General features: G+C 40.6%; 1 long non-coding RNA gene across 1 annotated transcript; it reads left to right on the top strand.

Annotated features, from left to right (window-relative positions):
• Positions 1-2506: 2506 nt before the first annotated feature.
• LOC145234750 (uncharacterized) lies at positions 2507-4844 on the top strand. The gene is made up of 4 exons (XR_013861340.1): positions 2507-2619; positions 2902-2977; positions 3385-3517; positions 3857-4844. It is a non-coding gene; the product is annotated as an uncharacterized LOC145234750 (long non-coding RNA).
• Positions 4845-21909: the final 17065 nt, after the last annotated feature.

Here is a 21909-nt window from a genome sequence, read left to right as displayed (position 1 = left end):
TTTGCCGAGGTTGACTCGTGAAGGAAGTCTTCCTCGGTGGTCAAAGAATGGTCCAAGTCTATAGGAGTGCTACTATGTCAGCAAGTTGGCGCTAGGGTTACAACTAGAGTGGCACTCTTTAACTAAGGATAGGCTAGGTAACATAGGTGGGGTACGTTTGGGATCGGCGCGCCACATAGAGACTTAGCTTAGATCGTTTTTTAGCTAGGCGTGGCGCGTTGCTAAATGGCCTTAGCTAAAATAAGGTGCGCATGGAAACACGGTTTTGGCATGGCCTCCACCGCATGCGCCGGCCGCGGTGCAGGCGGGACCGAGTACCGGACAACGCTATTTCCAATGAAGGTCCAGGTTCGTGGACCAGAGGAGAACGGCTTTGCATTTCGCCAGAAAAGTCCCGTGAGCCACCCTGATAGGGCGCAAACTGTTGTTAATTTTTTTCCCAGCCCTGCGTTTGCGTAAAACAAATGGGTCCTTACGGGGGGACTCTGAGGGCAAGGGGCAGTGACACGCTGTTGTCGACTTATACGCTGTAAACGTCACTGTTCCCTTCTAAACAAACGGTTGCGCCTGTATTAACTGTAAATTTAGGGCGTGTGGTTTTCGGGTTTTGACCAGTTTTTTATGCATGCTTGTACATCCGGTTCAAAGTTTTCTTCAATAAGAAGAGACTGCGAATTGGATATCAAGCATGTAATGTTAAAACTCCAGATAATCGTGATAAATCTGTAAAATAATTTTTTTCATGTAACAGCAAACCAGATGCGCTGATGCCCCTAATTCCCATTTCACTGGTCAAGCCCTTTTTATTTTACTCGTGGATTTAGGCTAATTTATTTAACTAACTTCAGTGTCGTATTCCTGATTGACCCGGCCACTCTGTCATAATGGGGCAATGACAATTTGGGTGGTTGTAAAACACGACAGACTCACTTTCTACGTTTCTAGGCTAATTTGCGACGGTTGTATGCAGGGCAGTTAGTTGAGGCAAGCTTGTGTACTTTTACGTCGGCCGCGCAGGGACGATGGCGGTTCCAACGTTTTTTCAGAAACATTTTTTTAAATCCTGAAGCATTCTAACACCGGTTACATGCGAGAGATCAACGAAGATTTCATCCACCGATTGCTTGCTCTCATAATAATTTGAGCTTTCGTTTTCCCTCTTTCATCAACCAAAATGTGTGCGAGTCCACTTTTTCTATCCTTTCATTTCCCGTTAGTAAGACCAGTTCTTGGGGGGTGTTGTGCCTTTTTACATCAGCCGACAGGTCCTTATTATTGTATGTTTGATTGTTTTTCGTCGCTCTAACCATGCGAACCGCCATCGTCTAGTTTTACAATGCGAAGAAATAACGGTTAGAACAGAAGTCAGGTTTTGCTGTTTTCAATTTCCGTTTGATTACGCTGCTGTTGCGTTTTAGGTAAGCAAACTGTAATTTATCTAAAAAAGCATTTAAAATCACACGAAATGTTTTTTTTTTTCAGGACTGGATTTTAAATGTTGTTGCCTTTTTGTTTGAAATATAAAAAATATGATTCCACAAAAAGCTTGAGGTATTTTGAAATACATAACAAGTTATTATTTTTTGCAGGTTTAACCATTTTGTTTATCTTTTACAGAAGTATTTTTTGCAGGTTTAACCATTTTGTTTATCTTTTACAGAAGTATTTTTTGCAGGTTTAACAAAATTGTTTCTATATTACAGAAGTATTTTTTACAGGTTTAACAAAATTGTTTCTATATTACAGAAGTATTTTTTTGCAGGTTTAACAAAAATGTTTATCTTTAGAAGTATTTTTTGCAGGTTTAACCAATTTGTTTATCTTTTACAGAAGTATTTTTTTGCAGGTTTAACCATTTTGTTTATCTTTTACAGAAGTATTTTTTGCAGGTTTAACAAAATTGTTTCTATATTACAGAAGTATTTTTTACAGGTTTAACATTTTTTTTTATCTTTTGCAGAAGTATTTTTTACAGGTTTAACAATTTTTTTTATCTTTCGCAGAAGTATTTTTTTGCAGGTTTAACAATGTATTTTCTGTTTTGCAGGCTTTTTAAACATTTCTACATGTTTTGTAAAACAATTACATTTTTGCTTTGTTTTACAGGTTTTTAGGAAATATTAGGAAATTTGTTTATTTTTACAGGTTTTGTAGGAATAATCTTATTTTGTGTTTTACAGGTTTGTTAGGGAATAATAGGAAAGTTTAATGTCATTTTGTATTTTACAGGTTTTATAAGAGTTGATTAAAAATATTAACGTTGTTGTTTTTTGACAGGATGACGTTTTTTCAGGTTTAAGGGACGAAACTGTTTTAGGGTGTCTGGTTATATTTTGTTAAACAGGGTAATTGTTCTATTTTAAATCTGTAATTTACAGGTTTGTAATAGGTAACCGTTATTATTGATATTAAATTAACGAGCGTTTTGTAACATTTTACTTTAATTTCTTTCACGTATACTTAAACGTGTTACTAACCTTTTCTTTTCAGGTTTAACAAATGTGTTTTTCTTTTTCAGCATTGTTCATCTTTTATTAGTAAAAAAATAAACTAATTTTAACAGATTTGAGTTAATTTTGGCCCAAGCTTTCTTTTACCATTGACAGGAAACAAACTTCGGTAAGTGACGTCACTATTACCATTGTTCTAAAAAGCATTGTTTGTTGACTTCTAAACGCAGTCTATTTTCAAACGCATTTTGTGTATAGGTAAAAATACCTTGAACATAGTTTAGAGGATTAAAACACCCATTTTATCCTGTCTTAATTGGTCCACACGCATGTTGTAACCTGAAATGCGAATAACACATCTTAATAAACGACTGACCATTCGCCTTAATTATCTTCAACAGAACCCATCTCACATATCCTATAAGTTGTAAGCAACGTTTTATTGTTTCAGATATCCTGGTCGACCTGCTTGTTCATTCAGCAACAACCAACAGAATCGAAGACAATCTCGTACACGTAGTTTAAAGGTAAATTATGTTTATGTCATTAAAAATACTGTGAAGGTACATAAATATGACTTGTACTTTCCCCATGTAGAGTAACACTTGTGACGACAGGCGTGTTTACATATTTATTCATATTTTAAGAGCTTATTCACTTAGCTGTTAACGTTCAGCCTGTCGTCAGATAACATATTTAACTACAGGTTACTAACCTTGGTGGCAGCGCCCCCTCTGGTCGTTTTGTAAAATTTAAGTGAGCGTTACTTTAGCCATTGTTTGTTTGTAATGTAATTTTAAACCTCTAATCGGAAAGCTCTTCAAAGGACGCACGATATTTGAAGCTCAGTTTAACTAAGTGCCCGCGCAGTGTATGGGGATCTGTAACTTGGGGAAGTAAAGAATTTAAAGCGTTATTTCATTTATGTTTTCAGACACCCGCACACACAGCGTACACACCGAACCAGTATACTTTGCAACCTCAAGTAGAGAACGTCCTGTCCAACAACGCCATCAACATGGAGACTTGCGACCGTGTTAACACCACTGAAGTGTGCAAGAGACCAGGTACAGTTTTCTTGAATGTGTCGCATGTACATACATTGATTTACGCCACCTGTGCACTTTGTTAAACTATTAAGCATCATGCCACTAGATGGTAAGCTGCAGTCAGTGCAAACTGTTTTGACCTGTAAGGTTTCATCAGTGCAGCTCGTAACGAGAAATAGGCCGGCTATAAAGCTATGCCTCACCTATTCTGTCCGATGCCACAACTATTACTGGTGTGCGAAAACGTAAACAAACGTTAAAAGTTCAAAGTCAAGTTACATTTCTACCCAGGCAGCGTATGAAGATCTGTATAATAAGGACTTATAGATTCCAACATATTTTTAAATTCTTTTTTAGACACCTACACACACAACGCATCCACCGATCGTACGGTGACGTCATTTGGCGACCTTTCACTGACGTCATCTCCTCTTTCAACGTTGACGTCATCATCAGATTATTGGAAACGCCTAATCTACACAAGCATATCTACAGACCAGTTACTGTTTGACGTTACTGTGACGTAGGAAGCATGACGTCATACCTATCTTTCTTGCCTAAGCACAGAAACTGTTTGTTTGGGTAGGGGGGTGGGAGGGTGGGGACAATGGGCAATGGTGCTGCTCTTGGTGCTGACGCGTTTGCAAAACGCAAAAATGGTGTAAAGTCGCGACAACTGAAGTTATTCTTAAGTGACTCTTGATTTTTGAACTGAGTTTATGCATCCTAAATTTGTTTATTGACATTGTTTGAAAGTTTAACAACTTTAACCGGTTTTAATGGTTCTGCGGCTACTTGTTGTTATTGCTGTAGTTGCCATTGCTGTTTCCAATTACGTTTTTAACAGTTGGTGTAGTTTCCCACTGCAGTTCATCAACAGTGTTGGAATTCAACCTTTGCTGTTTTTATTGTTGATGTTTTGTGTCGTATCAGCAACCAATATTAGCTGTTCTCTCTGTCGTGTAGTAAGATTTACGATCTTAGGTCTTCAAGTAAAACTTAAAAACAACAAATTATGTTTGTCTTTTGTAATTTTCGACTGGATGTAAATACATTGTCATATTTGTTACGAACTACTGGTTTAGAACAGAACAATTGCTTTACCGCCAGGTGGTCTATTGTATCTATTACATACGCAACAGTCTTTTTATTTTTTGTTTTCCTTTGTGTTTTACGGTTGGATTGTGATAAATGTGGCAAATGTTACGTTAGTTTTCTTGCTTTTTCAAATGTGCAGCCCATAGTGTTTGCTACCTTCTGCAGTATTTGTAACATAACGCATTTTTGGTATCGTGTTCACCAACTGTTTGAAACCTGCATGAATAAAATGGGTATGAAACCACAAGCGCTCCTGTTTCTGCTTTTACTTAAACACTAAGTTGCAGTTTTATTTTAGCCAACTAATTAAAGTTTGAACCTTTGGTTTAATGATGGATTCGCATGAAAATATAAATATACTGCGTTTGTTGAATCAGGCGCATTAATCAGCTCAAAAATATGTAATAATTGACTCGTTTGCCAGTACTAAATCCAAGCGTCTCTGCGGGACGCACAACCTTTAATAAAGGGCCGCATGCGTCCCGCGGGCCGTATGTTGCTCACCCCTTGCTTAGACCATTTATGTTGGTTGTTATGCGATCACTTATAGGCCAAGTATATTTCGGTAGAACTACTATAATATCTCAAATCACTTTGGACATGATTTAAATTTGACGTTAGCTGACACAACGAGCTTGGTTATTAAATAAGTTTGAGGTAAGGTATCTGTAATAACTTTCATATTGGTAGTTTTGGGATAACCACTGGGTCAAATATGATTTAGTGCAGCTAATAACATAGTAACTTGTTTCAAGATAAAATTTAAAAAACCGGAAGGAGGCGCAATAAGCACAGTTACTAAATAAGCGTAGTGGTACTTTTAGCTGGAGTGAAGGGTCCGTTGCTTTTCAAAGGGGGGGTAGTCCTCATGCAAGGTGTTTTGAACGACTGGAATATTTAAGTGAAAATTCAATTAGCAAAAGATTTCAGGTTCCTTTTTTAGTTTAGTTTTGACCGCACCACAGTTTGAACACCTCATGCGTATACATGTTCAGATCAGTGTTTCCAAATCACGGATTTGCAAACGATATTTTAGGACCCGAAGAATAATTTATTCTGCCATATGTTTGTCAGGTCTTGTGGTTTCAAATGCTTAAATCTAAGAGGTAGGAGGCAGAAACCGGTCATAACCGGAACCGGTCTGAATCTGGAATATTCCCACGAAAACCCCCTAAAACCGATTTTTTTCGATTTTTTCGATTTTTGAAACCGGTTTAAACCGGTTTGGAGGTTCGGTAGGAGGCAGAAACTGGTCATGACCGGTTTGAAACTGGAGTATTCCCACGAAAACCCACCCAAAACCGGATTTTTCTTCGATTTTTTGACCCCCAAAAATCGAAAAGGCTGTAGCCTTAGGGTTTTTCCAAAAATCGGGTCAAAATTTTCGATTTTGGAAACCGGGTCAAACCGGTTTGGAGGTTCGGTAGGAGGCAGAAACCGGTCACAACCGGTTTGAAACTGGAATATTCCCACAAAAACCCACCCAAAACCGGATTTTTCTTCGATTTTTTGACCCCCAAAAATCGAAAAGGCTGTAGCCTTAGGGTTTTTCCAAAAATCGGGTCAAAATTTTCGATTTTGGAAACCGGGTCAAACCGGTTTGGAGGTTCGGTAGGAGGCAGAAACCGGTCACAACCGGTTTGAAACTGGAATATTCCCACAAAAACCCACCCAAAACCGGATTTTTCTTCGATTTTTTGACCCCCCAAAAATCGAAAAGGCTGTAGCCTTAGGGTTTTTCCAAAAATCGGGTCCAAATTTTCGATTTTGGAAACCGGTTTAAACCGGTTTGGAGGTTCGGTAGGAGGCAGAAACCGGTCATGACCGGTTTGAAACTGGAAAATTTACACGAAAACCCACCTAAAACCGGATTTTTCTTCGATTTTTTGACCCCCAAAAATCGAAAAAACGGAAAGGCTATAGCCTTAGGGTTTTTCCAAAAATCGGGTCAAAATTTTCGATTTTAGAAACCGGTTTAAACCGGTTTGGAGGTTCGGTAGGAGGCAGAAACCGGTCACAACCGGTTTGAAACTGGAATATTCCCACAAAAACCCACCCAAAACCGGATTTTTCTTCGATTTTTTCACCCCCAAAAATCGAAAAAACGGAAAGGCTATAGCCTTATGGTTTTTCCAAAAATCGGATCAAAATTTTCGATTTTAGAAACCGGTTTAAACCGGTTTGGAGGTTCGGTAGGAGGCAGAAACCGGTCATGACCGGTTTGAAACTGGAATATTCCCACGAAAACTCACCCGTACCTGGATTTTTCTTCGATTTTTTGACCCCCTAAAATCGAAAAAACGGAAAGGCTATAGCCTTATGGTTTTTCCAAAAATCGGGTCAAAATTTTCGATTTTAGAAACCGGTTTAAACCGGTTTGGAGGTTCGGTAGGAAGCAGAAACCGGTCATGACCGGTTTGAAACTGGAATATTCCCACGAAAACTCACCCGTACCTGGATTTTTCTTCGATTTTTTGACCCCCTAAAATCGAAAAAACGGAAAGGCTATAGCCTTAGGGTTTTTTCCAAAATCGGATCAAAATTTTCGATTTTGGAAACCGGTTGAAACCGGTTTGGAGGTTCGGTAGGAGGCAGAAACCGGTCATAACCGGTTTGAAACTGGAATTTTCCCAGGAAAATCCATCCAAAACCGGATTTTTCCTCAATTTTTTGACCCCCAAAATCGAAAAAACGGAAAGGCTATAGCCTTAGGGTTTTCCAAAAATCGGGTCAAAATTTTCGATTTTAGAAACCGGTTTAAACCGGTTTGGAGGTTCGGTAGGAGGCAGAAACCGGTCACAACCGGTTTGAAACTGGAATATTCCCACGAAAACTCACCCAAAACCGGAATTTTCTTGCATTTTTTGACCCCCAAAAATCGAAAAAACGGAAAGGCTATAGCCTTAGGGTTTTTCCAAAAATCGGGTCAAGATTTTCGATTTTGGAAACTCGTTTAAACCGGTTTGGAGGTTCGGTAGGAGGCAGAAACCGGTCATGACCGGTTTGAAACTGGAATATTCCCACGAAAACCCACCCGTACCTGGATTTTTCTTCGATTTTTTGACCCCCAAAAATCGAAAAAACGGAAAGGCTATAGCCTTAGGGTTTTTCCAAAAATCGGGTCAAAATTTTCGATTTTGGAAACCGGTTTAAACCGGTTTGGGGGTTCGGTAGGAGGCAGAAACCGGTCATAACCGGTTTGAAACTGAAATATTTACAAGAAAACCCACCCAAAACCGGATTTTTCTTCGATTTTTTGACCCCCTAAAATCGAAAAAACGAAAAGGCTTTAGCCTTAGGGTTTTTCCAAAAATCGGGTCAAAATTTTCGATTTTGGAAACCGGTTTAAACCGGTTTGGCGGTTCGGTAGGAGGCAGAAACCGGTCATAACCGGTTTGAAACTGGAAAATTTACACGAAAACCCACCCAAAACCGGATTTTTCTTCGATTTTTTCACCCCCAAAAATCGAAAAAACGGAAAGGCTATAGCCTTATGGTTTTTCCAAAAATCGGGTCAAAATTTTCGATTTTAGAAACCGGTTTAAACCGGTTTGGAGGTTCGGTAGGAGGCAGAAACCGGTCACAACCGGTTTGAAACTGGAATATTTCCACAAAAACCCACCCAAAACCGGATTTTTCTTCGATTTTTTCACCCCAAAAAATCGAAAAAACGGAAAGGCTATAGCCTTATGGTTTTTCCAAAAATCGGGTCAAAATTTTCGATTTTAGAAACCGGTTTAAACCGGTTTGGAGGTTCGGTAGGAGGCAGAAACCGGTCACAACCGGTTTGAAATTGGAATATTCCCACAAAAACCCACCCAAAACCGGAATTTTCTTGCATTTTTTGACCCCCAAAAATCGAAAAAACGGAAAGGCTGTAGCCTTAGGGTTTTTGCAAAAATCGGGTCAAAATTTTCGATTTTAGAAATCGGTTTAAACCGGTTTGGAGGTGCGGTAGGAGGCAGAAACCGGTCACAACCGGTTTGAAACTGGAATATTCCCACGAAAACCCGCCTAAAACCGGATTTTTCTTCGATTTTTTGACCCCCAAAAATCGAAAAAACGGAAAGGCTATAGCCTTATGGTTTTTCCAAAAATCGGGTCAAAATTTTCGATTTCAGAAACCGGTTTAAACCGGTTTGGAGGTTCGGTAGGAGGCAGAAACCGGTCACAACCGGTTTCAAACTGGAATATTCCCACAAAAACCCACCCAAAACCGGAATTTTCTTGCATTTTTTGACCCCCAAAAATCGAAAAAACGGAAAGGCTGTAGCCTTAGGGTTTTTCCAAAAATCGGGTCAAAATTTTCGATTTTGGAAACCGGTTTAAACCGGTTTGGGGGTTCGGTAGGAGGCAGAAACCGGTCATGACCGGTTTGAAACTGGAATATTCCCACGAAAACTCACCCGTACCTGGATTTTTCTTCGATTTTTTGACCCCCTAAAATCGAAAAAACGGAAAGGCTATAGCCTTATGGTTTTTCCAAAAATCGGGTCAAAATTTTCGATTTTAGAAACCGGTTTAAACCGGTTTGGAGGTTCGGTAGGAGGCAGAAACCGGTCATGACCGGTTTGAAACTGGAATATTCCCACGAAAACTCACCCGTACCTGGATTTTTCTTCGATTTTTTGACCCCCTAAAATCGAAAAAACGGAAAGGCTATAGCCTTAGGGTTTTCCAAAAATCGGATCAAAATTTTCGATTTTAGAAACCGGTTTAAACCGGTTTGGAGGTTCGGTAGGAGGCAGAAACCGGTCACAACCGGTTTGAAACTGGAATATTCCCACGAAAACTCACCCAAAACCGGAATTTTCTTGCATTTTTTGACCCCCAAAAATCGAAAAAACGGAAAGGCTATAGCCTTAGGGTTTTTCCAAAAATCGGGTCAAGATTTTCGATTTTGGAAACTCGTTTAAACCGGTTTGGAGGTTCGGTAGGAGGCAGAAACCGGTCATGACCGGTTTGAAACTGGAATATTCCCACGAAAACCCACCCGTACCTGGATTTTTCTTCGATTTTTTGACCCCCAAAAATCGAAAAAACGGAAAGGCTATAGCCTTAGGGTTTTTCCAAAAATCGGGTCAAGATTTTCGATTTTGGAAACTCGTTTAAACCGGTTTGGAGGTTCGGTAGGAGGCAGAAACCGGTCATGACCGGTTTGAAACTGGAATATTCCCACGAAAACCCACCCGTACCTGGATTTTTCTTCGATTTTTTGACCCCCAAAAATCGAAAAAACGGAAAGGCTATAGCCTTAGGGTTTTTCCAAAAATCGGGTCAAAATTTTCGATTTTGGAAACCGGTTTAAACCGGTTTGGGGGTTCGGTAGGAGGCAGAAACCGGTCATAACCGGTTTGAAACTGAAATATTTACAAGAAAACCCACCCAAAACCGGATTTTTCTTCGATTTTTTGACCCCCTAAAATCGAAAAAACGAAAAGGCTTTAGCCTTAGGGTTTTTCCAAAAATCGGGTCAAAATTTTCGATTTTGGAAACCGGTTTAAACCGGTTTGGCGGTTCGGTAGGAGGCAGAAACCGGTCATAACCGGTTTGAAACTGGAAAATTTACACGAAAACCCACCCAAAACCGGATTTTTCTTCGATTTTTTCACCCCCAAAAATCGAAAAAACGGAAAGGCTATAGCCTTATGGTTTTTCCAAAAATCGGGTCAAAATTTTCGATTTTAGAAACCGGTTTAAACCGGTTTGGAGGTTCGGTAGGAGGCAGAAACCGGTCATGACCGGTTTGAAACTGGAATATTCCCACGAAAACCCACCTAAAACCGGATTTTTCTTCGATTTTTTCACCCCAAAAAATCGAAAAAACGGAAAGGCTATAGCCTTATGGTTTTTCCAAAAATCGGGTCAAAATTTTCGATTTTAGAAACCGGTTTAAACCGGTTTGGAGGTTCGGTAGGAGGCAGAAACCGGTCACAACCGGTTTGAAATTGGAATATTCCCACAAAAACCCACCCAAAACCGGAATTTTCTTGCATTTTTTGACCCCCAAAAATCGAAAAAACGGAAAGGCTGTAGCCTTAGGGTTTTTGCAAAAATCGGGTCAAAATTTTCGATTTTAGAAACCGGTTTAAACCGGTTTGGAGGTGCGGTAGGAGGCAGAAACCGGTCACAACCGGTTTGAAACTGGAATATTCCCACGAAAACCCGCCTAAAACCGGATTTTTCTTCGATTTTTTGACCCCCAAAAATCGAAAAAACGGAAAGGCTATAGCCTTATGGTTTTTCCAAAAATCGGGTCAAAATTTTCGATTTCAAAAACCGGTTTAAACCGGTTTGGAGGTTCGGTAGGAGGCAGAAACCGGTCACAACCGGTTTCAAACTGGAATATTCCCACAAAAACCCACCCAAAACCGGAATTTTCTTGCATTTTTTGACCCCCAAAAATCGAAAAAACGGAAAGGCTGTAGCCTTAGGGTTTTTCCAAAAATCGGGTCAAAATTTTCGATTTTGGAAACCGGTTTAAACCGGTTTGGGGGTTCGGTACGAGGCAGAAACCGGTCATAACCGGTTTGAAACTGGAAAATTCCCACGAAAACCCACCCAAAACCGGATTTTTCTTCGATTTTTTGACCCCCAAAAATCGAAAAAACGGAAAGGCCTTATGGTTTTTCCAAAAATCGGGTCAAAATTTTCGATTTTAGAAACCGGTTTGGAGGTTCGGTAGGAGGCAGAAACCGGTCATGACCCGTTTGAAACTGGAATATTCCCACGAAAACTCACCCGTACCTGGATTTTTCTTCGATTTTTTGACCCCCTAAAATCGAAAAAACGGAAAGGCTATAGCCTTAGGGTTTTTCCAAAAATCGGGTCAAAATTTTCGATTTTAGAAACCGGTTTAAACCGGTTTGGAGGTTCGGTAGGAGGCAGAAACCGGTCATAACCGGTTTGAAACTGGAATATTCCCACGAAAATCCACCCAAAACCGAATTTTTCTTCGATTTTTTCACCCCCAAAAATCGAAAAAACGAAAAGGCTTTAGCCTTAGGGTTTTTCCAAAAATCGGGTCAAAATTTTCGATTTTGTAAACCGGTTTAAACCGGTTTGGCGGTTCGGTAGGAGGCAGAAACCGGTCATAACCGGTTTGAAACTGGAAAATTTACACGAAAACCCACCCAAAACCGGATTTTTCTTCGATTTTTTCACCCCCAAAAATCGAAAAAACGGAAAGGCTATAGCCTTATGGTTTTTCCAAAAATCGGGTCAAAATTTTCGATTTTAGAAACCGGTTTAAACCGGTTTGGAGGTTCGGTAGGAGGCAGAAACCGGTCATGACCGGTTTGAAACTGGAATATTCCCACGAAAACCCACCTAAAACCGGATTTTTCTTCGATTTTTCGACCCCCAAAAATCGAAAAAACGGAAAGGCTATAGCCTTATGGTTTTTCCAAAAATCGGGTCAAAATTTTCGATTTTAGAAACCGGTTTAAACCGGTTTGGCGGTTCGGTAGGAGGCAGAAACCGGTCATAACCGGTTTGAAACTGGAAAATTTACACGAAAACCCACCCAAAACCGGATTTTTCTTCGATTTTTTCACCCCCAAAAATCGAAAAAACGGAAAGGCTATAGCCTTATGGTTTTTCCAAAAATCGGGTCAAAATTTTCGATTTTAGAAACCGGTTTAAACCGGTTTGGAGGTTCGGTAGGAGGCAGAAACCGGTCACAACCGGTTTCAAACTGGAAAATTCCCACGAAAACCCACCCAAAACCGGATTTTTCTTCGATTTTTTGACCCCCTAAAATCGAAAAAACGGAAAGGCTATAGCCTTATGGTTTTTCCAAAAATCGAGTCAAAATTTTCGATTTTAGAAACCGGTTTAAACCGGTTTGGAGGTTCGGTAGGAGGCAGAAACCGGTCATGACCGGTTTGAAACTGGAATATTCCCACGAAAACTCACCCGTACCTGGATTTTTCTTCGATTTCTTGACCCCCTAAAATCGAAAAAACGGAAAGGCAACAGCCTTAGGGTTTTTCCAAAAATCGGGTCAAGATTTTCGATTTTGGAAACTCGTTTAAACCGGTTTGGAGGTTCGGTAGGAGGCAGAAACCGGTCACAACCGATTTGAAACTGGAAAATTTACACGAAAACCCACCCAAAACCGGATTTTTCTTCGATTTTTTGACCCCCAAAAATCGAAAAAGCGGAAAGACTATAGCCTTATGGTTTTTCCAAAAATCAGGTCAAAATTTTCGATTTTAGAAACCGGTTTAAACCGGTTTGGAGGTTCGGTAGGAGGCAGAAACCGGTCACAACCGGTTTGAAATTGGAATATTCCCACAAAAACCCACCCAAAACCGGAATTTTCTTGCATTTTTTGACCCCCAAAAATCGAAAAAACGGAAAGGCTGTAGCCTTAGGGTTTTTGCAAAAATCGGGTCAAAATTTTCGATTTTAGAAACCGGTTTAAACCGGTTTGGAGGTGCGGTAGGAGGCAGAAACCGGTCACAACCGGTTTGAAACTGGAATATTCCCACGAAAACCCGCCTAAAACCGGATTTTTCTTCGATTTTTTGACCCCCAAAAATCGAAAAAACGGAAAGGCTATAGCCTTATGGTTTTTCCAAAAATCGGGTCAAAATTTTCGATTTCAAAAACCGGTTTAAACCGGTTTGGGGGTTCGGTAGGAGGCAGAAACCGGTCATAACCGGTTTGAAACTGGAATATTCCCACGAAAACCCACCCAAAACCGGATTTTTCTTCGATTTTTTGACCCCCTAAAATCGAAAAAACGGAAAGGCAACAGCCTTAGGGTTTTTCCAAAAATCGGGTCAAAATTTTCGATTTTAGAAACCGGTTTAAACCGGTTTGGAGGTGCGGTAGGAGGCAGAAACCGGTCACAACCGGTTTGAAACTGGAATATTCCCACGAAAACCCGCCTAAAACCGGATTTTTCTTCGATTTTTTGACCCCCAAAAATCGAAAAAACGGAAAGGCTATAGCCTTATGGTTTTTCCAAAAATCGGGTCAAAATTTTCGATTTCAGATACCGGTTTAAACCGGTTTGGAGGTTCGGTAGGAGGCAGAAACCGGTCACAACCGGTTTCAAACTGGAATATTCCCACAAAAACCCACCCAAAACCGGATTTTTCTTGCATTTTTTGACCCCCAAACATCGAAAAAACGGAAAGGCTATAGCCTTAGGGTTTTTCCAAAAATCGGGTCAAGATTTTCGATTTTGGAAACTCGTTTAAACCGGTTTGGAGGTTCGGTAGGAGGCAGAAACCGGTCATAACCGGTTTGAAACTGGAATATTCCCACGAAAATCCACCCAAAACCGGATTTTTATTCGATTTTTTGACCCCCAAAAATCGAAAAAACGGAAAGGCTATAGCCTTATGGTTTTTCCAAAAATCGGGTCAAAATTTTCGATTTTAGAAACCGGTTTAAACCGGTTTGGAGGTTCGGTAGGAGGCAGAAACCGGTCACAACCGGTTTGAAACTGGAATATTTACACGAAAACCCACCCAAAACCGGAATTTTCTTGCATTTTTTGACCCCCAAAAATCGAAAAAACGGAAAGGCTATAGCCTTATGGTTTTTCCAAAAATCGGGTCAAAATTTTCGATTTTAGAAACCGGTTTAAACCGGTTTGGAGGTTCGGTAGGAGGCAGAAACCGGTCACAACCGGTTTGAAACTGGAAAATTTATCGATTTTTTTTTGGAAACCGGTTTAAACCGGTTTGGGGGTTCGGTACGAGGCAGAAACCGGTCATAACCGGTTTGAAACTGGAATTTTCCCAGGAAAATCCATCCAAAACCGGATTTTTCTTCGATTTTTTGACCCCCAAAAATCGAAAAAACGGAAAGGCTATAGCCTTATGGTTTTTCCAAAAATCGGGTCAAAATTTTCGATTTTAGAAACTGGTTTAAACCGGTTTGGAGGTTCGGTAGGAGGCAGAAACCGGTCATAACCGGTTTGAAACTGGAATTTTCCCAGGAAAATCCATCCAAAACCGGATTTTTCTTCAATTTTTTGACCCCCAAAAATCGAAAAAACGGAAAGGCAATAGCCTTAGGGTTTTTCCAAAAATCGGGTCAAAATTTTCGATTTTAGAAACCGGTTTAAACCGGTTTGGAGGTTCGGTAGGAGGCAGAAACCGGTCATGACCGGTTTGAAACTGGAATATTCCCACGAAAACTCACCCGTACCTGGATTTTTCTTCGATTTCTTGACTCCCTACAATCGAAAAAACGGAAAGGCTATAGCCTTAGGGTTTTTCCAAAAATCGGGTCAAAATTTTCGATTTTAGAAACCGGTTGAAACCGGTTTGGAGGTTCGGTAGGAGGCAGAAACCGGTCATAACCGGTTTGAAACTGGAATTTTCCCAGGAAAATCCATCCAAAACCGGATTTTTCTTCAATTTTTTGACCCCCAAAAATCGAAAAAACGGAAAGGCTATAGCCTTAGGGTTTTTCCAAAAATCGGGTCAAAATTTTCGATTTTAGAAACCGGTTGAAACCGGTTTGGAGGTTCGGTACGAGGCAGAAACCGGTCATGACCGGTTTGAAACTGGAAAATTCCCACGAAAACCCACCTAAACCGGATTTTTCTTCGATTTTTTGACCCCCAAAAATCGAAAAAACGGAAAGGCTATAGCCTTAGGGTTTTTCCAAAAATCGGGTCCAAATTTTCGATTTTAGAAACCGGTTGAAACCGGTTTGGAGGTTCGGTAGGAGGCAGAAACCGGTCATAACCGGTTTGAAACTGGAATATTCCCACGAAAATCCACCCAAAACCGAATTTTTCTTCGATTATTTGACCCCCAAAAATCGAAAAAACGGAAAGGCAACAGCCTTAGGGTTTTTCCAAAAATCGGGTCAAAATTTTCGATTTTAGAAACCGGTTTAAACCGGTTTGGAGGTTCGGTAGGAGGCAGAAACCGGTCACAACCGGTTTCAAACTGGAATATTCCCACAAAAACCCACCCAAAACCGGATTTTTCTTGCATTTTTTGACCCCCAAACATCGAAAAAACGGAAAGGCTATAGCCTTAGGGTTTTTCCAAAAATCGGGTCAAGATTTTCGATTTTGGAAACTCGTTTAAACCGGTTTGGAGGTTCGGTAGGAGGCAGAAACCGGTCATAACCGGTTTGAAACTGGAATATTCCCACGAAAATCCACCCAAAACCGGATTTTTATTCGATTTTTTGACCCCCAAAAATCGAAAAAACGGAAAGGCTATAGCCTTATGGTTTTTCCAAAAATCGGGTCAAAATTTTCGATTTTAGAAACCGGTTTAAACCGGTTTGGAGGTTCGGTAGGAGGCAGAAACCGGTCACAACCGGTTTGAAACTGGAATATTTACACGAAAACCCACCCAAAACCGGAATTTTCTTGCATTTTTTGACCCCCAAAAATCGAAAAAACGGAAAGGCTATAGCCTTATGGTTTTTCCAAAAATCGGGTCAAAATTTTCGATTTTAGAAACCGGTTTAAACCGGTTTGGAGGTTCGGTAGGAGGCAGAAACCGGTCACAACCGGTTTGAAACTGGAAAATTTACACGGAAACCCACCCAAAACCGGATTTTTCTTCGATTTTTTGACCCCCTAAAATCGAAAAAACGGAAAGGCTATAGCCTTAGGGTTTTTCCAAAAATCGGGTCCAAATTTTCGATTTTGGAAACTCGTTTAAACCGGTTTGGAGGTTCGGTAGGAGGCAGAAACCGGTCACAACCGGTTTGAAACTGGTATATTCCCACGAAAACCCACCCAAATACGGAATTTTCTTGCATTTTTTGACCCCCAAAAATCGAAAAAACGGAAAGGCTATAGCCTTATGGTTTTTTCAAAAATCGGGTCAAAATTTTCGATTTTAGAAACCGGTTTAAACCGGTTTGGAGGTTCGGTAGGAGGCAGAAACCGGTCATAACCGGTTTGAAACTGGAATATTCCCACGAAAACCCACCCAAAACCGGATTTTTCTTGCATTTTTTGACCCCCAAAAATCGAAAAAACGGAAAGGCAACAGCCTTAGGGTTTTTCCAAAAATCGGGTCAAGATTTTCGATTTTGGAAACTCGTTTAAACCGGTTTGGAGGTTCGGTAGGATGCAGAAACCGGTCACAACCGGTTTGAAACTGGAATATTTACACGAAAACCCACCCAAAACCGGAATTTTCTTGCATTTTTTGACCCCCAAAAATCGAAAAAACGGAAAGGCTATAGCCTTAGGGTTTTTCCAAAAATCGGGTCCAAATTTTCGATTTTGGAAACCGGTTTAAACCGGTTTGGGGGTTCGGTACGAGGCAGAAACCGGTCATAACCGGTTTGAAACTGGAATTTTCCCAGGAAAATCCATCCAAAACCGGATTTTTCTTCGATTTTTTGACCCCCAAAAATCGAAAAAACGGAAAGGCTATAGCCTTATGGTTTTTCCAAAAATCGGGTCAAAATTTTCGATTTTAGAAACCGGTTTAAACCGGTTTGGAGGTTCGGTAGGAGGCAGAAACCGGTCATAACCGGTTTGAAACTGGAATTTTCCCAGGAAAATCCATCCAAAACCGGATTTTTCTTCAATTTTTTGACCCCCAAAAATCGAAAAAACGGAAAGGCAATAGCCTTAGGGTTTTTCCAAAAATCGGGTCAAAATTTTCGATTTTAGAAACCGGTTTAAACCGGTTTGGAGGTTCGGTAGGAGGCAGAAACCGGTCATGACCGGTTTGAAACTGGAATATTCCCACGAAAACTCACCCGTACCTGGATTTTTCTTCGATTTCTTGACTCCCTACAATCGAAAAAACGGAAAGGCTATAGCCTTAGGGTTTTTCCAAAAATCGGGTCAAAATTTTCGATTTTAGAAACCGGTTGAAACCGGTTTGGAGGTTCGGTAGGAGGCAGAAACCGGTCATAACCGGTTTGAAACTGGAATTTTCCCAGGAAAATCCATCCAAAACCGGATTTTTCTTCAATTTTTTGACCCCCAAAAATCGAAAAAACGGAAAGGCTATAGCCTTAGGGTTTTTCCAAAAATCGGGTCAAAATTTTCGATTTTAGAAACCGGTTGAAACCGGTTTGGAGGTTCGGTACGAGGCAGAAACCGGTCATGACCGGTTTGAAACTGGAAAATTCCCACGAAAACCCACCTAAACCGGATTTTTCTTCGATTTTTTGACCCCCAAAAATCGAAAAAACGGAAAGGCTATAGCCTTAGGGTTTTTCCAAAAATCGGGTCCAAATTTTCGATTTTAGAAACCGGTTGAAACCGGTTTGGAGGTTCGGTAGGAGGCAGAAACCGGTCATAACCGGTTTGAAACTGGAATATTCCCACGAAAATCCACCCAAAACCGAATTTTTCTTCGATTATTTGACCCCCAAAAATCGAAAAAACGGAAAGGCTATAGCCTTATGGTTTTTCCAAAAATCGGGTCAAAATTTTCGATTTTAGAAACCGGTTTAAACCGGTTTGGAGGTTCGGTAGGAGGCAGAAAACGGTCATGACCGGTTTGAAACTGGAATATTTCCACGAAAACTCACCCGTACCTGGATTTTTCTTCGATTTTTTGACCCCCTAAAATCGAAAAAACGGAAAGGCTATAGCCTTATGGTTTTTCCAAAAATCGGGTCAAAATTTTCGATTTCAGAAACCGGTTTAAACCGGTTTGGAGGTTCGGTAGGAGGCAGAAACCGGTCACAACCGGTTTCAAACTGGAATATTCCCACAAAAACCCACCCAAAACCGGATTTTTCTTGCATTTTTTGACCCCCAAACATCGAAAAAACGGAAAGGCTATAGCCTTAGGGTTTTTCCAAAAATCGGGTCAAGATTTTCGATTTTGGAAACTCGTTTAAACCGGTTTGGAGGTTCGGTAGGAGGCAGAAACCGGTCATAACCGGTTTGAAACTGGAATATTCCCACGAAAATCCACCCAAAACCGGATTTTTCTTCGATTTTTTGACCCCCAAAAATCGAAAAAACGGAAAGGCTATAGCCTTATGGTTTTTCCAAAAATCGGGTCAAAATTTTCGATTTTAGAAACCGGTTTAAACCGGTTTGGAGGTTCGGTAGGAGGCAGAAACCGGTCACAACCGGTTTGAAACTGGAATATTTACACGAAAACCCACCCAAAACCGGAATTTTCTTGCATTTTTTGACCCCCAAAAATCGAAAAAACGGAAAGGCTATAGCCTTATGGTTTTTCCAAAAATCGGGTCAAAATTTTCGATTTTAGAAACCGGTTTAAACCGGTTTGGAGGTTCGGTAGGAGGCAGAAACCGGTCACAACCGGTTTGAAACTGGAAAATTTACACGGAAACCCACCCAAAACCGGATTTTTCTTCGATTTTTTGACCCCCTAAAATCGAAAAAACGGAAAGGCTATAGCCTTAGGGTTTTTCCAAAAATCGGGTCCAAATTTTCGATTTTGGAAACTCGTTTAAACCGGTTTGGAGGTTCGGTAGGAGGCAGAAACCGGTCACAACCGGTTTGAAACTGGAATATTCCCACGAAAACCCACCCAAATCCGGAATTTTCTTGCATTTTTTGACCCCCAAAAATCGAAAAAACGGAAAGGCTATAGCCTTATGGTTTTTTCAAAAATCGGGTCAAAATTTTCGATTTTAGAAACCGGTTTAAACCGGTTTGGAGGTTCGGTAGGAGGCAGAAACCGGTCATAACCGGTTTGAAACTGGAATATTCCCACGAAAACCCACCCAAAACCGGATTTTTCTTGCATTTTTTGACCCCCAAAAATCGAAAAAACGGAAAGGCAACAGCCTTAGGGTTTTTCCAAAAATCGGGTCAAGATTTTCGATTTTGGAAACTCGTTTAAACCGGTTTGGAGGTTCGGTAGGATGCAGAAACCGGTCACAACCGGTTTGAAACTGGAATATTTACACGAAAACCCACCCAAAACCGGAATTTTCTTGCATTTTTTGACCCCCAAAAATCGAAAAAACGGAAAGGCTATAGCCTTAGGGTTTTTCCAAAAATCGGGTCCAAATTTTCGATTTTGGAAACCGGTTTAAACCGGTTTGGGGGTTCGGTACGAGGCAGAAACCGGTCATAACCGGTTTGAAACTGGAATTTTCCCAGGAAAATCCATCCAAAACCGGATTTTTCTTCGATTTTTTGACCCCCAAAAATCGAAAAAACGGAAAGGCTATAGCCTTATGGTTTTTCCAAAAATCGGGTCAAAATTTTCGATTTTAGAAACCGGTTTAAACCGGTTTGGAGGTTCGGTAGGAGGCAGAAACCGGTCATAACCGGTTTGAAACTGGAATTTTCCCAGGAAAATCCATCCAAAACCGGATTTTTCTTCAATTTTTTGACCCCCAAAAATCGAAAAAACGGAAAGGCAATAGCCTTAGGGTTTTTCCAAAAATCGGGTCAAAATTTTCGATTTTAGAAACCGGTTTAAACCGGTTTGGAGGTTCGGTAGGAGGCAGAAACCGGTCATGACCGGTTTGAAACTGGAATATTCCCACGAAAACTCACCCGTACCTGGATTTTTCTTCGATTTCTTGACTCCCTACAATCGAAAAAACGGAAAGGCTATAGCCTTAGGGTTTTTCCAAAAATCGGGTCAAAATTTGCGATTTTAGAAACCGGTTGAAACCGGTTTGGAGGTTCGGTAGGAGGCAGAAACCGGTCATAACCGGTTTGAAACTGGAATATTCCCACGAAAATCCACCCAAAACCGAATTTTTCTTCGATTATTTGACCCCCAAAAATCGAAAAAACGGAAAGGCTATATAGCCTTATGGTTTTTCCAAAAATCGGGTCAAAATTTTCGATTTTGGAAACCGGTTTAAACCGGATTGGGGGTTCGGTACGAGGCAGAAACCGGTCATAACCGGTTTGAAACTGGAATTTTCCCAGGAAAATCCATCCAAAACCGGATTTTTCTTCAATTTTTTGACCCCCAAAAATCGAAAAAACGGAAAGGCTATAGCCTTAGGGTTTTTCCAAAAATCGGGTCAAAATTTTCGATTTTAGAAACCGGTTGAAACCGGTTTGGAGGTTCGGTACGAGGCAGAAACCGGTCATGACCGGTTTGAAACTGGAAAATTCCCACGAAAACCCACCTAAACCGGATTTTTCTTCGATTTTTTGACCCCCAAAAATCGAAAAAACGGAAAGGCTATAGCCTTAGGGTTTTTCCAAAAATCGGGTCCAAATTTTCGATTTTAGAAACCGGTTGAAACCGGTTTGGAGGTTCGGTAGGAGGCAGAAACCGGTCATAACCGGTTTGAAACTGGAATATTCCCACGAAAATCCACCCAAAACCGAATTTTTCTTCGATTATTTGACCCCCAAAAATCGAAAAAACGGAAAGGCTATAGCCTTATGGTTTTTCCAAAAATCGGGTCAAAATTTTCGATTTTAGAAACCGGTTTAAACCGGTTTGGAGGTTCGGTAGGAGGCAGAAAACGGTCATGACCGGTTTGAAACTGGAATATTTCCACGAAAACTCACCCGTACCTGGATTTTTCTTCGATTTTTTGACCCCCTAAAATCGAAAAAACGGAAAGGCTATAGCCTTAGGTTTTTTTCCAAAATCGGATCAAAATTTTCGATTTTAGAAACCGGTTGAAACCGGTTTGGAGGTTCGGTAGGAGGCAGAAACCGGTCATAACCGGTTTGAAACTGGAATTTTCCCAGGAAAATCCATCCAAAACCGGATTTTTCTTCAATTTTTTGACCCCCAAAAATCGAAAAAACGGAAAGGCTATAGCCTTAGGGTTTTTTCAAAAATCGGGTCAAAATTTTCGATTTTAGAAACCGGTTTAAACCGGTTTGGAGGTTCGGTACGAGGCAGAAACCGGTCATAACCGGTTTGAAACTGGAAAATTTACACGAAAACCCACCTAAAACCGGATTTTTCTTCGATTTTTTGACCCCCAAAAATCGAAAAAACGGAAAGGCTATAGCCTTAGGGTTTTTCCAAAAATCGGGTCAAAATTTTCGATTTTAGAAACCGGTTGAAACCGGTTTGGAGGTTCGGTACGAGGCAGAAACCGGTCACAACCGGTTTGAAACTGGAATATTCCCACGAAAACCCACCTAAACCGGATTTTTCTTCGATTTTTTGACTCCCTACAATCGAAAAAACGGAAAGGCCTTAGGGTTTTTCCAAAAATCGGGTCAAAATTTTCGATTTTAGAAACCGGTTGAAACCGGTTTGGAGGTTCGGTAGGAGGCAGAAACCGGTCATAACCGGTTTGAAACTGGAATATTCCCACGAAAATCCACCCAAAACCGAATTTTTCTTCGATTATTTGACCCCCAAAAATCGAAAAAACGGAAAGGCTATATAGCCTTATGGTTTTTCCAAAAATCGGGTCAAAATTTT

This window comes from Phallusia mammillata, chromosome 6 (assembly GCF_965637545.1).
Source record: "Phallusia mammillata chromosome 6, kaPhaMamm4.hap1.1, whole genome shotgun sequence".
Lineage (NCBI taxonomy): Eukaryota > Metazoa > Chordata > Ascidiacea > Phlebobranchia > Ascidiidae > Phallusia > Phallusia mammillata.
This window is presented reverse-complemented; position numbering and strand designations above follow the sequence as displayed.